Source organism: Populus alba, chromosome 19, assembly GCF_005239225.2.
Source record: "Populus alba chromosome 19, ASM523922v2, whole genome shotgun sequence".
Lineage (NCBI taxonomy): Eukaryota > Viridiplantae > Streptophyta > Magnoliopsida > Malpighiales > Salicaceae > Populus > Populus alba.
Window position 1 is genome coordinate 17,987,468 of NC_133302.1, and position 12,235 is coordinate 17,999,702.

General features: G+C 39.0%; 1 pseudogene; it reads left to right on the forward strand.

Annotated features, from left to right (window-relative positions):
* Positions 1–235: 235 nt before the first annotated feature.
* LOC118056557 (heat shock 70 kDa protein 6, chloroplastic-like) lies at positions 236–6,204 on the forward strand (annotated as a pseudogene).
* Positions 6,205–12,235: the final 6,031 nt, after the last annotated feature.

Genomic DNA, 12,235 nt, shown 5'->3' on the forward strand with positions numbered 1-12,235 from the left:
CTAGCCACCTTGATGAACTAGCCTGAGCTAAACGCAGAACATTTTAGCAGGATTTGAGATTAGTCGTTGATGGCCAGACCAACTTTAGCCCAGCCAGTTAAATAAGTTTGCTGAAAGCTTTCAGAGAATATAATATAAGAGAATAATATAAATCTTGTATTTTATTTAAAAGTTTAAGTTATTGGGTTAAAATGATTTTTTAATATGATATTAGAGTTTTAATGATCAAGCAGTCATGAGTTCAAATCTGGGTTTATACAAGTTTCAAATTCAAAAGGTTTTCACTTGAGAGGGTGTGTTAGAGAATAATATAAATCATACATTAAATTTCACCTAAAAACTTAAACTATTGAGTTGAGATGGTTTTTTGATATAAAAGGCGTGGAGGTTTTGAAAGACAAGCAAGCTCTCTTCAATGTCTCATAGAGGCTACTGAGAGAGCAAATGTAGAGCTGTCATCCTTCTCTCAAACCAATAATTGGCATGTACTAAATCTTCTTCCTATGTTTGACTGCTGGATCTCACCTTTGTGATACTTACTCATTATCTTGCTATTTTTCCAGTTTGCCTTTCAATACTGCAACTGCAGATGGCCCCGAACATATAAATGTAAAGGATATACACAATCCACTCAATACAAGCTGACTGGTTCAGCTTGTAAACCGGCAACAATAATTTAAAAGAGTCCCTTATCCTTTATCCTTAGCTGATGTAACAAATCTTCCTTAGCTGTTGCAACAAACTCTGTAATCTGCAACTAATGCAAAACGTATACCATGTATTTAAATAGTAACAAGAATACTGAATAAAGTATCAAAACAAATTATCTCAATTGATCTGCTTCTTTATGGTATCAGAGCTTTTGCTTTAACGAGATTAATTCTATCTTCTTCTCTTCTCTTCTTTTTTATTTTCTCCATGGCTGATCACAACAATTCCACAACAGCAACCCCTACGATTACTACCTCATCTACTGATCCTCCCATTCCTCTTGTTGCTCTTACCAGTGGTCAACTTCCTCTCAAACTTACTCATTTGAATTATCCTTCCTAGCGTGCTCAATTTAATTCTCTTCTCCTCGGATATGATATGCAAGGCTTCATTGATGGAACCAATCATTGCCCTGATCGCACCTCTGCCACCTTTTCTCCATGGATGCGTCAAGATCAACTATTGCTACATGCTATCCGAATTTCAGTCTCTGACTCCATTGCACCTCTTATTGCATCCACTACAGCCTCAAAAGAGGCATGGTACAAGCTTACTCGTCTCTATGCTAGCCATTCTCGATCACGTGTCATGAGTCTTAAGGAACGACTTGTCCGTCCTCATGATTCCAGCTCTCTCAATGAATATCTCCTTTCTATTAAAACAATTGATGATGAATTGGAACTCATTGATACCCCTATTTTTTATGATGATATCACCATTGATATTCTTAATGGTGTTGGTCATGATTTCAAAGAACTTACAGCAGGTATTCGTGCTCGGGAACACCCTATCTCCTATGAAGAACTTCATGATAAATTAATTGATTATGAGGCATATCTTAAAAGAGAGGATTCACAATCAACTTCATCAATTTTGTCTACCAATGCTACTCAGCGATATAATTTGTATTGTGGTCAACAGTCCACGTGGTCTTCAAATCGCAAAGCTCCACATAACTTTCATCCTCAGTCCTCATGGTCAACTTCTCGGCAGTTTACTTCTCCTCACCAGGCTTCTCCCTGGCAATCTTCTCGCAACAACTATCAACGACGTGGCTACAAAGGTATTTGCCAATTCTGTGACCAACAAGGTCATAGTGCAAAACAATGTCCACGAGCAAAGGTTCTTCTTGGTCCCTCACCAACTGCTCACTGCACCACCACAAACACTTCCTCTAGACAACCTTGGCTACTGGATTCTGCTGCCACTAACCATGTCACATCTGATCTTTACAATCTTTCCCTTCACACACTTTATGATGGTCTTGATTCAAATCTCATTGGTGATGGTACAGGTTTGCATATCACTCATTCTGGTTCCACTACACTTTCTCCTTTGACTATCTCTAATGTTCTTTGTGTTCTTTCAATTCAAAAAAATCTGGTGTTCGTGTCTCAATTTTGCAAACAACATCTAACTTCCATTGAATTCTTTCCCTCTTATTTTTCTGTGAAGGACCTACGCATGGGGCAGATTCTTCTTCAAGGCCCGAATAAGAATGATATTTATGAATGGCCTTCAACTCTGCATGTGCAACCTTCTGCTATGGTTGGTGTTAAGACATCAGTGAGTGAGTGGCATAAAAGGCTTGGTCATCCCTCTTCTCGCACACTTCAATCTCTTCTCCGGAAATTTTCTTTACCTATCTCATCCAAAAATATGTGTTCCACATTGTGTTCATCTTGCCAATGCAATAAAAGTCACAAGCTTCCATTTACAGTGTCATCTCTTACAAGTCATGGTCCTCTTAAAATAATTTACACTAATGTTTGGGGTCCTGCCTCTATTGAATCCATTGATCACAACAAATATTTTGTTATTTTTGTAGATCATTTCACTAAATACATTTGGTTTTATCCCATTAAATACAAGTCTGATGTGTTTACTATTTTTTCAACATTCAAAAATCTTGTTGAAAACTACTTCAAAGCCAAAATCATTTCAATTTATTCAGACGGTGGGGGTGAGTTTCAAAAACTCAAACCCATTTTCCCAAAATTTGGCATCTCTCACCTCATGACACCACCTCATACACCTCAACATAATGGCGTTGCCGAACGTCGTCATCGTCATATAGTTGAGACTGATCTAACTCTTCTTCATCAGTCAAATCTTCCTCTTAAAATTTGGTCCCATGCTTTTCAAACAACCACCTATCTTATAAATAATCTTCCAACACCTATTTTAAAGAATCGCTCCCCATTTCACGCTCTATTTGGTGAAACTCCAAACTATTCCAAACTTTGTATTTTTGGTTGTCTATGTTATCCTTGGTTGCGTCCATACAACAATCATAAACTTGAACCTTGTTCTCGTCCTTGTATTTTCCTAGGTTATTCCCTTACCCAAAGTGCATACAAGTGTTTTGATCCATCCAAAAATCGTATTTTTCTATCCCGTCATGTGGTCTTTGATGAAACTGTTTTTCCATACCTTTCCTCCGCACAACATTCCCCTTCCATTTCCAATTCTACTCCTCCATCAAATGACTTGTCTCCTATCCATGTTCCACTCATCACTGGCGCCATGCGCCACCAACCATCACAATTGCCCATCATAGTATCATGCACAGCTCCATGGTCTCCAGCAATATCATCTTCTTCGGGCATTGAAGCTGTTGTCGCAATGGTTCCTCCTCACATCCTCCCAAACCCGCAACCTATAAACACATCCATTCCCATTAATACCTCAGCTTCACATCTCAGCAGAACACACCCCATGATTACTCGTTCCTAAAATGGCATTGTTAGACCAAACCGTCAACTTAATGCCACCACCAAACATAACATCTCGGACACTGAAGAACCATCATGTGCTTCACAGGCTCTTCGTGACCAAAATGACGTGCTGCAATGTCAGATGAATTCAATGCCTTACTGCGTAATGGCACATGGGAACTTGTCCCTCCCTCTTCATCTATAAACTTGGTTGGTTGTAAGTGGATTTTCATAATCAAACGCAACTTTGATGGCACGGTTAGTCATTATAAAGCATGTTTAGTTGCAAAAGCTTTTCACCAGAGGCCGGGCATTGACTATAAAGAAACTTTCAGTCCTGTCATCAAGCCCACGACCATCCGAATTGTTCTTAGCCTTGTTGTTACCAATGGCTGGCCACTTCGTCAAATGGATATCAAGAATGCATTTCTTCATGGAACACTGTCTGAAACAGTGTTTATGTCTCAGCCTCCAAGCTTTACTGATTCCCAGTTCCCACTCATATATGCCAGCTTCATAAAGCTCTTTATGGTCTTAGACAAGCCCCCAGGGCCTGGTATACTGAACTTCGCTCCTTCTTGCTATCTTATGGTTTTACAAATGCAGTTTCTGATGCTTCTCTGTTTATATATAATCACAATGCAAAGCTCATATATTTCCTGGTATACGTTGATGATTTAGTTGTCACTAGCAATGATACTTCTTCCATCAATAGCTTCATCGTAGCTATATTAACAAAATTCTCAGTAAAGGATCTCGGCCTACTATATTACTTCCTTGGTGTTGAAGTGCTTCCCATCCCTTCAGGTCTGTTTCTCTCACAACACAAATATATTTATGATCTCTTGGTTCGCACACGCATAGAAGGTGCTTAAGCAGTTGGCACTCCTCTCATTACCACTAGCACTCTTGTTCTCAAATATGGTTCCCCTCCTGCAAATGCCACTGAATATAGAAGTGTTATTGGGGCATTGCAATACTTAAATCTAACTCGCCCAGATATATCCTTCGCTGTCAATAAGCTTTCTCAATTTCTGCATTTCCCCACTGAATCCCACTGGATTGCCATTAAACATCTGCTGCGATATCTTAAAGACACTATCTTTTACGGTCTACATCTTCGCAAGCATCAAAATCCTTCCTTACATGCATTTTCTGATGCTAATTGGGCTGGAAATCTAGATGATCGAACTTCAACAATAGCTTATGTGATCTTTCTTGGTGGTAATCCTATCTCATGGAGTTCTAGGAAACAAAAATCTGTTGCACGGTCTTCCACAGAAGCTGAGTATAGGGTCATTGCTGCAACAGCTGCAAAACTTGCATGGATTCAATCTCTCCTAACAGAACTCCAATATACTCTCTCATGCACACCGGTTATCTATTGTGATAACATAGGTGCTAATTATGTATGTGCCAACCCAGTGTTTCACTCACGCATGAAGCATATTGCTATTGATTTTTACTTTGTTCGTGACAAAGTGGCTCACGGTTCTTTACGTGTCTCCCATGTTGCCACTGTTGATCAGCTAGCCGATACCCTGACAAAGCCTCTGTCCAGACAACGTCTATCTTTATTAATGTCCAAGATTGGTATCTCCAATAGGAGCACCATCTTGCGGGGGCGTGTAAAGGATATACACAATCCACTCAATACAAGCTGACTGGTTCAGCTTGTAAACCGGCAACAATAATTCAAAAGAGTCCCTTATCCTTTATCCTTAGCTGATGTAACAAATCTTCCTTAGTTGTTGCAACAAACTCTGTAATCAGCAGCTAATGCAAAACGCATACCATGTATTTAAATAGTAACAAGAATACTGAATAAAGTATTAAAACAAATTATCTCAATTGATCTGTTTCTTTAATAAAAGCCACTTCGACAAAGACAATTCGAAGAATTGTGTGCAGATTTTCTGGACAAGTAAGTGATCTTTGGGTTTAATAGCTGGTTATTTCTTACACCATGCAAACCAGTAAATGATTTACAGGGTTCCTCTCCAATTCCCATGAAAACTCAGCAGGTGGCACCTGCAATCTATTATTTTGAAGGCTAAGAGGTCCAGTTCAAACTGAACTGAAAGATGCAAATCTTTCCTTCAAAGATATTAATGAGGTGATCCTTGTTGGTTGAGGATCTTGTGAGGAAAATGACTACAAAGGAACCTAATGTAATAGTCAATCCTAGTGAAATTTTTGCCCTTTGAGCTGCAATTCGGGTTGGTAGTTCAACAACTTATGTTTAGTGCTATATTTTCGGCTATTCAAAACAAAATTAGCTGTTTGAGCTTTGTAATTTTTGGCGGTGCTATCACATTTAAGTTTTACTTGTTTTTCTGCTAGTAGACTAAATTCATGATTTTTATTTCCACACGGCTGTTCTAGCTGGAGAAGTTGATGACTTGTGCTCTTAGATGTGACACCACTGTCTCCGAGGCTAAAAACTATAGGTGCAATGATGGCCAAAATCTTTCCAAGGAACACAACCATACCAACCTCCAAGACAAAGGTGTTTTTCACTGCTACAGATGGACAAACAATTGTGGAAACAAATGCCTACCAGGACGAGAGAGAATTTGTAAGGGATAGCAAATTTCTTGGAAGCTTCCTCCTGGAAGGTATCCCTGCTGCTTTGCTTGGAGTTCCACGGATAGAGGTGAAATTTGATATTGATGCCAACGAAATTCTTTCTGTCACGGCTATTGATAAGGGAACAAGAAAGAAGCAGGACATCACCATAACTGGTACCAACACCCTACCTAGTGATGAGGTGTGAATTTGGCGAAAATGTTCTGATGACATGATGCGGAACAATAAATAACAAGAATTAAAATAAAAAAAGAAAGAAGTGAAAGAAGAGGAAGAAAGGGGATTGGAGTATGCAAAGTCTGCAATTTTTCATTAATCATCAAAAGTCCCTTTCAAAATGAGAAAAGAACATATAAATAGTAAACCCAAAATCATCCTGCTATTGGGCTCAGCCCATCAAATCAGACTGTTTAACATAAATAATAAAATAACAATAAGCAAGCGCAAATGGGCTAAATAAATAAAATAGGCCCAAATGGGCTTAGTCTCCCAACCAAATCATGACAGGTTGGGCCATCCTACGTCATCTTCGTCCATATACTCGTGTAATCTGCGGTGTGGGCCTGGTGGCCCCACCAACTCTCTCGAGGTTAGAGAAACTCGACATCACACCAAATTTCATCATAATAGTCAAAAATCTTAATGGAAAAATGACATATCTCTTTAACTGTTATAGATGTATCATTAACCCAAGACACGTTATAGGGCTTGGGATGTGGAACAGACTTTAAGCCTAAGCGGGATACACTACCTGATGAAACTGCATTGATACAACTACCACTGTCGATAATGATCTTACACCCTTTATCTCCATATTTAATGTAACTGTAAAATATAGCAGTCCTTCTCTAATTCTCAGTTCCTTTAGGTTGTGTTAAAGCACATCTAACCACACCTAACCTGGTTGTCTTGATTTGAGTGGATATAAACCTAACACATCCTAGCAAGTTAAACTCAACATCCTCATCATTTAGATCTAGAAAATCATCGGGATTGAGTTCATATACCTTATCATCACAATTATCATCTTCACCTATATCCTCTTGCCCCTTGATGAACAAAGCTTTATTAGGGCAGCTAAAGGAAATATGACCAAAACCCTGACACTTAAAACACTGAATTCTTGAAGTTCTAGGTGCTTCATGAAAAATACCCTTACCTTTATCTTCTCTAGGTATCGGGGAAATCAAAGGATTTGGTTTACAGGGTGGGGCACCTAATATGGAATTATTACTACTAGGTTGAGATCTAAAAGGGGTACTACCAGTGTCCTGACGTCTTGTCCACTGGCTTTTTGTGACCAAGTCATAATTTTGTACTAGGGTATAAACTTCATCAAGGGTGGAAACACCCCTAAGCACAACCTCTCATCTAAGGTCATTGTTTAAGCCTTTTTGAAATCTACTTAAGGTCATCACTCCATCATCCCTAACTGCACACCTCATCCTATACTCATCAAATTATGCCACATATTCATTGGCAGACTTGCCTCCTTATCTCAGGTTATTCCACTGGTCCAAAAGATTTCCTCTATAAGAACGAGTCAAGTACTTTTCTTCTAACTTAGTGTTCATTTCAACCCAATCAGTAATAAGGGGTTGACCTCTCCTAATCAAAGACTCTTCTACACTTTCCCAATAAAGCTGAGCGGTTCCACTAAGTTTTATCTTTGCAAATCTTACTCTTCTATTCTCAGATAGATTATACCAGCCAAAGAATTGATCCAAGTCACGGATCCATCTATCAAAAATCCACGGGTCAAGTTGACCCTTAAAAGTTGGGGCTTCTACCTTAATATGCCTCATGACTCGCTCATCAGGGTCATCATATTCGTGATGGCCCTGATTACGGTTGTACTGACGGTTCCTAGGATGAACTGGTCTTTGACGATAGTCATTGGAACGCTCACTATCATTAGGGTCATCAAAGTCATTGTGACCCTGGTGTTGGTTTTGGTGGCGGTTCCTACGAGGAACTGGTCTTTGAGGATTTCTATGATTGTCATTTGAATGTTCACTCTCACTAAACTGTCTTATATGCAAAGTTTCTATAGACTCCATTCTCCCAGAAAGATTGTTCATTTGATTGGACATGTTGCCCATTTCCGTTCGCATAAGTTGTAATTGTTCTTGAATATCTCTAAGAACATTACTGGAGTTCGGGTCCATGGTAGCTGTGACTTCTAGATTGTGTATTAGACGACCACTGCGTAAATGCATGCAAAAAACTAATCCTGAGACTGAGATCACAAAATGACACTTGCAAGAAAAACGCAAAATAAAATTATAGTTAATAATAATAAAATAAATAAATAAATAAAGAAAAATAATTTTTAAAATTTTTTATTATTATTATTATCTTGGAAACTAAGTAATGATAGATTAAACCAGGAAAAGTGCAAGCAAGCAGTGTAAGTCCTCTAAATGCACACAAGTAATCCAAACACAATGTTTCAATTTTCTTACTAATTTTAACCAAGCTCCACAATTAACTAAGAGAATCAGATCTTCAATGACTCAAAATTAAAGTAATTCAATTTAAAAATGGGCTATGTAATCTAGTTATTGGCAAGCACAAAGAATAATATTAATACTAAATACTGATTAACAAGTGTAAAAACATACCAGAATGATGATTTTCAATGGGTAAAAATTCTGACCGTATGATGTGGCAGTGAAGGATTACGTGGCAGCTAACATGGCAAGATATGCTGACAAGGTAAATGATGTGGTGGGTAGCGCTGACGTGGCAAGAACTGATGACGTGGCAAGAGCAGCTGACGTGGAAGGTGCCACTGATGCTCTGACGTGTCGCTGACGTGTCTAGGTTAATTATTTACCAACTTCTGTTTTCTTTCTCCTTGGCTTTTGTGACCTGTTGCCTCTGCTGTCGGTGACGGCGCACAAAGCTTGCTGATTCTGATGGGGCTTCGTGATTCTGCTTGGGTCTGGCGGTGCGAGGGAAGAGGCGGTGGTGTTTGTGGTGTCGCTGCTGGACGAGGTCCTTTTGATCCGTTGTCGTTGATGAACGGTGGCGTTGTGGCTGGTGCTGCTACTAAGGGGTAGTTGATGGCGCTGCCTTTGCTGCTGGTGTTGCGACTGGGGGCGGCTGATGGCGCTGCCTTTGCTGCTATTTTAAACCCAAATCATTGCTGTTTGTGATGGGTGTTGTGGGTGGTGTTGGTGGTGGTTTTGTGTTGCTGAAGCCGAAGATCCACTGATGTCTCTTGCGGTGTCAATCTGGTGGTGCGAGATGGTGGCTGGATGGCAGATCTGTTGCTGCGTGGATCTTGGTGTGACCGACGTTGATGCAGTGACAATTTTGACTTCGACGGCGGCGGAGAATATGAACAATGCCGATGAAGAATGTAGATATGTTCTTCTTTTTTTTTTTCAGAACAGTAATGATTTTTTTTTTTAAGAACAATATGCTTTTTTTCCAGATTAATCTAGAGTTAAAAATAAACACATAGATCGTTTAATTGTAAGAACAATTAAAAGTCGTGCTCTGATACCAAATTTGATGCGAAACAATAAATAACAAGAATTAAAATAAGAAAAGAAAGAAGCTAAAGAAGAGGAAGAAAGGGGATTGGAGATATGCAAAGTCTATAATTTTTCATTAATCATCAAAAGTCCCTTTCAAAATGAGAAAAGAACATATAAATAGTAAACCCTAAAACATCCTGCTATTGGGCTCGGCCTATCAAATCAGATTGTTTAACATAAATAATAAAATAACAATGAGCAGGCCCAAATGGGCTAAATAAATAAAATAACAATAAAATAGGCCCAAATGGGCTTAGTCTCCCAACTAAAGCGTGGCAGGCTGGGTCATCCTACGTCGTCTCCGTTCATATACTCGTGTAATCTGCGGTGTGGGTCTGGTGTCCCCACCATGACATTCCAGTATTCAACAAATATGAGAAATAAGGAAGTCTACCATGTCACCCTTCAAGAAATAGCTGGCAGCAATGTCTTTTATGTGGACAAATAGCATGCTACTATTGGTCTAGAGAAAATATTGTATTATTGCAGTACAATATATGTTTTTATTGAAATATTACAATCGGTATTAAAATCATGATTTTTTGTAATTTCATCCGATTTTACTGATTTCAACCTGATTTTATTAATTTTCGAGCACATTAATCATATATTAACTCATAAAATTATACTTTCTCTTTGTAAGAGCTGGGGTGAGAAGAGTGCATGATTTCTATGATTTAGTTTAGACATTCTATGTTCTAGTGTCAACGGTGGACTATAGAAGGAACATGTTTTTGATGGTCAGGAGCCCCATGTGATGAAGCTGCTTGCATTAATTTTCTTAGAGCACCGTATAATTTTCAACCTGTGTGTTTGCTGCCACTGAACTTCTCTATCAAACTTGGAAATACCCTGCAAGTTGGGCAAGAAATCGGGGACTGCTTGACATTTTAATAACGAGTTACGTGCCAATTGGGGAAGCTGTTATCATGCCTGAGAGGTCTTCTCTGTTTGAAAATTCACCATTGGGTCAAAGTTATCTGTTTGGAAATGAAATCGAAGTTATTGGTTTGTAAAACGATTGAGTTGGAGCGTGCTAAAATATTCTTCTGTTCAAGGAGCGCTGTGGCTGGTTAGAATGGCGACAACTCAAATTTGAAATATCTGCCAGTACTGAGGTTGCCCAAGTTGCATAGCTGAGAGATCGAGAGAACCCACGTTTATACAAGAATCCTGACTCTGTAAATAATATATATATTATATATATATATATATATATATATATATATATATATATATGAGATGATGATTCTGCAAATATTAATCTGTAAAACATGCATGTGTGCTGATTGTTTGGTCTAGAATCATACTTTCATCTTCTACTGCCCCAATCCCTGTGGACCTGGTAAAACAATCTTTGAGCACAAAGTTGCAAGACCTCTGATCAGGAGTCTCTGGTTATCATGGCCAACGTACAAGAAGAAAGGCATCTCTATGATATTAGACAAACACGTGAGTCGATCTAAGCAGTTTTGAATTACATAGGTAGGTCTAGTAAATCTATGGCTACGTAGACGAAGGCCTTCTTTTGTTCCAAGAACAAGCCATTTTAACATAACAAAAAAGACCAAAGCAAGCCATTTTCAGTAGCAGAAGGCTGCTGCAGCTCAAGACCATGTAATTATCAGTTCAAGTTAGAGATGAGAGCAAGCAGATCATATTATTCTGTCGAATAGATCTTTTAAACACTAGAACACACTCATTATGTGTACTTAACTCCATTTTGACGCTCCTGCGCTACATGGCTCTGCCAACTAATGAGCAGAAGATTTGAGACAAGTACCTTTGACTGACACAAACGAAATTATAAGAGACTGAATCGATGCTTCTAGAACTAGATGAGGGGCTAGAATCCAAAGAGAAGCCTGCAAGCATTAAAGATCTTGCCTCTGTTTTTCTTGGTGTTTCTTGCAGGTGGTAGATTTGCTTTGCCTTCATCAGCTATGAAATCACTTTGGTGGTGGATCCGGCAGTACCCTTGTGAAACTGAAGATGATCTGCTCATAGAAAACGCCCTTTTGATTGCACTCTCAAGTTTGGCTGGATTTTCTTTGTCAATCTTTAAACTACGAGAAGAAGCAGAACAGCTTCTGCTTAAAATCACCCCAAATATCTCTCCAACTTCTTCTTCTTCTCCCTTCTCTGGAAGAGAATCATGGTTTGCAGTGCACATGCTTTCATGAATCTCTGTAGTCACTCTGCGCTCTGAACTCTGGTTTGATGTAAGCCCAGGTGTTTGGTGCTCTGAAAGATCTACAGATCTTGATTTTGAGATGCTAACTTGTCTAATCTTTGAGTAACCATTCATTTTTTTTTCTTCCTTCAACCTTGATCAGGCTTGTGGATAACGTGCAGTACTGGTGTGGAAGAGTTTAAAAGTAAGAGTACAGAAAATAAGTGGTGTTTTTTGAAGGTGCCTCAATGATGGGGCATGGGTGCCAAGAGAGATGAGGTCAGACAATGACATGCATGTATTTATGCAAGATTCTGACGCTAGGTTAAATGTGATTCTCCACAAAAGTAGAAACTCTCATTAATTTCCTCTGGAGATTGAAATTCTTTGAATATTTGTTAGCTGGCATGCTGAAGCCCTACCATGTCAAGGTTGGTAGCTTGTGTCTTGAAAGTTGGCACCCTCGCTGGGAAAATGTCGAGTCTGATTAGCCAATT